A 4270-nucleotide genomic window follows, 5' to 3' on the forward strand; every position below is an offset into this window, starting at 1 on the left:
TTGCCACTGGGCTTTCCTTGCCTTCTAAATACTGATAGTACAGCATGTTATTATTCTTCTACATCGAAGTCTATGTTACGACCAATCTTTGTTCTTGTACTCCTTACATGGGGCTCAAAGTAGTAGGAGCAAAAGTGAGTGGTTTCTTGAGACAAATATGCTTCACATATTGATCCTTCTAGTCGTGTTTTATTCTTAACATATTTCTTCAACTTGATCAAAAATTGAATTGAACAATTACAATTATCAAGTTAATAAAAATATGTTATCTCAACTTATTCAAAAATATTGGAGACTTAATAAAAATATGTTTTACCTTTCGAAAGGATACATCCAACGATATTGTACAGGTTAACCAACTTTAGCTTCATAAGGTAGATGGACTGAAAGATGTTCCATAGAATAAAAAAAAACTGGGGGAAATATCTTTTCTAACTTACAGAGGATGATTGGTATGTTATCCTCGTACCTCTGTGAAGCATCTTTGCTTAGTTTAGATGAATATAGGTTTTTTAAGAAAATGCTAAGCTCAACGGATTTGATATGTAATCGGGTAACATACATACTATGATCAGAAGAAGAAACTCCATAATTATGTGACAATCATGACTTTTAAGTCTAAGTAACCTTGAGATTTCATGTCAACACATCAGCTTATATTTAATCCATAGCCATCAGACATTTTTAAACCTTTAAACCACTGACATATCGATCTTTTTTGCTCTAACGTGAAAGAGTACGGAGCTTTGAGCTTCATTATTTTACATTCGATTATTGTTACTAAATCAAGATTTTTTCACCGGCAGTACTTTTTAATGTCCATCCTTGCTTTGACATTATCTTTACTCTTACCTTTAACATCCATAATTATATAAAAAATATTGTCCAAGAGGTTCTTCTTAATGTACATAACATCCAGATTATGCATTATCAAATTAGTTCTCCAATATGGTAATGTCTAAAAAATATTTTTTTTAATCAAATTATGTTTAACACCATAACCCAAAAATTTAGACTCTGATAGCATTGAAAAATCAATAATTGTTGGAATGTCAGAAAGTCTCTATAGTACATCATCACCGCTTAATCTGGGTGGAGGACCGCTCAACTTTGTTTTTAACGAATGCTTCTTTATTTCTCCGAAACTAATGATTAGCAGGTAGAAATATACGATGACAATCAAACCAAGTATTTTTTCCTCCATATTTTAGTATGAAAGCTTTACTATTCTCCATGCAGTAAGGACATGTTAATTTTCCTACTGTGATCTAACCAGATAACATACCATAAGCTATAAAAGCACCAATGGTCCACAATAATGCAGCTTGAAGGAGAAAATTTTATTTTGTTGATATGTCATATGTGAGAGCTCCTTCTTCCAATAATAACTTCAGGTCATCAATTAATGGTTGCAAAAAAATATCAATTTCTACTTTCGAATTATGTGGTCCAGGTATTATAAGAGTTAAGAATATGTACGGAGTAGTCATACATATCTCTGGTGGAAAGTTATATGGTGTTAATATAACTGGCCAACAAGAGTTCGGTATAGCACTTTGACTATAGGGGGTAAAATCATAAGTACATAATCCCAATCTTATGTTACGGGGTTCATCAGCAAATGAAGCATGCACTCGATCAAAATATTTCCACACTTCAGCATCTGATGGATGAGAAAGAACACCACTTTTTGCTATTTTCTCCTTATGCCATCTCATATGGCCTGCTAACTCATTGATGCATAGAGTCACTGAAGTCTTGGAATGATTGGTAAATAAAATAAATGGAAATATGACACATGTTTTTTTTGACGTCATTATCTTCCCGAGTTTGAATTAAACCGAGGAGCATTGCAAGTGCGATAATAAACTTCAGCTGCATCATCCTTGTAATATAACATACATCATTGATACAACAATCAATTTTTATAGCAGTGAGACCCAGCTTGGATACTAATTTCTTCGTTCAGTACAAGTCCGAGGAAATTAAATTGTCCGCTGGATTAGTTTCCTTCATAAGACCAATAAAGTTATTGAAACAATCACCGAGAATATTATACTCAGTTTTAATACTTAATATCCTTACTGTAATGGATAATTTTGAATGTGTATTGCAACCATCCCAAATTGGTTTTTGAGCTGAATGTAATAACTCAAAGAATTTTTGTGTTTATGCATTTAGTGGCTCTTCCACACTAGACCTTAATTATGACCTACTACATCAAAAATAAGTTCTTCATAGGATCTATTCATATGATCTTCATCAAATATTTCATAAGCTGTAGATGAACCAGCATGAACATCTCTGTGTGGCTCATACTCGCTATGTGATGTCCAAATCTAGTAGTTTGGAAGAAATTCCTTATGATATAAATCAAGCTTCATATCATCGGGCTTGAGGAATACTAGATTTTTCTGCTCCGAACATGGACATCTAAACATTTTATCAAATTGGAAGGAAGGCAGTTGAGATGCAACTTGAATGAAAGTTTCAACTCCCTATATAAATTTAACTGTCAATCCTTTTCGACCCGGCAACAATCTGTTATACATCCAACTTCTCTCTTCTTGGATAGTCATTTACACGTTCAAGCAAATGTCCCCCTACATAGTTATGAAAATATTTATTATAACACATGTATAAACGTGCTATACTTTAAAATAAGTATATTAAAGTCAAATCTAATACCTCAACTTTCCTTACCGGGTCATTAGAAGCCTCCATTCAATGTCAATAAACCATATAAAGAGACTCTCTCTAATCTTATCTTCCATTGGATATGCTCACTTCGTATCATATCTCTAAGGGACACTCGTAATTCTCTTTAATTTATTGAGCATGATTCAGCACCATAAAGCATTGTAGATCTCTCCACCATCTTATAGAATTTTTACTAAAGTTTAAGGGAGACTATTCTATCACACAAGGCATGATCGATGCCTCACAAATGGACCCGTTGTGCACTTCCGTTTGGAGGTACTATGTTGAGTTAGCAGTCATTGTTAGATGAACTAGAGGATGTTCTTTACATATCCTAATATTCTTTATCAGCAATATGATTGTGCTGATAATATACCCTTCTATTTCACCATCACTCTAAACAAAAGATCGAAGATATCTAAAACTTGTATCTTATTAATGACTTGATCACCCAAAGTCACAATCCCTCACTGTGTCTATTTCCACTAAAATTACACTCCATATATTCAGTTTTAGATCTACTCAAGCGAAAACCTTTAGACTCTAAAGTTAACCATCATAATTCAAGTCTAAGGAAAAAATATTGGTCAGAAGGCTGATCCTTGATGTAATCGAACCGAATAAGGAAAGTACTTGGTCAAATCAACTTGTCACATGTTAAAAGTTAAATTCTCATCTAAATCTAATGAAGAAAGATCATTTCTAATATTTTCTAACCAAGTCTTTGAAGGTTTACCTCTACCATGCTCTCCCTCTCTCTCTCTCTCTCTTGCTCACTCACTCTCTCTATCTCTCTCTTTCTCTCTATTACCTCTCTCTTGCTCTCTCTCTCTCTCTTGATTTTTCTCTCTCTCTCTTGATTTTTCTCTCTCTCTATCTCTCTCTCTCCCTCTCTCTCTATCTCTCTCTCGCTCGCTCTCTCTTGCTTTTTCTCTCTCACTCTCTCTCTATCTCTCTCTCCCTCGATCTCTCTCTCTCTCTCTCCCTCTCTCTTGCTCTCTCTTACACTTGCTTGATCTCTTTCTTTCTCTATATATCTCTCTTCCTTTTCTAGCTCTCTCTCTATCTATCTCTCTTGCTCTCTCTCTCTCTCTCTCTCTCTCTCTCTCTCTCTCTCTCTCTCTCTCTTCTCTCTCTCTCTCTCTCAATCTCTCTCTTGCTCTCTTTCTCTCACCCAAAGTCACAATCAACCCATTAGATTTATCATTACTAAAAATATACTTAATAAATTCAAATTTAGATATACTCAAATGATTACAAGACTACAACTTCTTGCAAATGTCTAGATTACAACAAAAACATACACTAGATTACAAACTCTTGCAAATGTCTAGTGAGAACAAATAATCACAGAAAAAATTTCAAGTTTAATTTGCAATCCCGGTTTTCCTTCAACACCCACGAACACTAGGGCGGCCGGTGTGAGATCGACGGCGGGAAGACAGCAAGCCTTCGAGGGCTGCCGGTGTGGGGTCAGCGATCGGAGAGAGTTCATCGGCGGTTGTCAAGCTGCTCAATCGAGCGCGAGGCGGGCGGAGGCGAAGGCGGAGCTCGGCCGAAGTGAGAGAAT

This window comes from Dendrobium catenatum, unplaced genomic scaffold (genome assembly GCF_001605985.2).
Source record: "Dendrobium catenatum unplaced genomic scaffold, ASM160598v2 fragScaff_scaffold_905, whole genome shotgun sequence".
NCBI lineage: Eukaryota > Viridiplantae > Streptophyta > Magnoliopsida > Asparagales > Orchidaceae > Dendrobium > Dendrobium catenatum.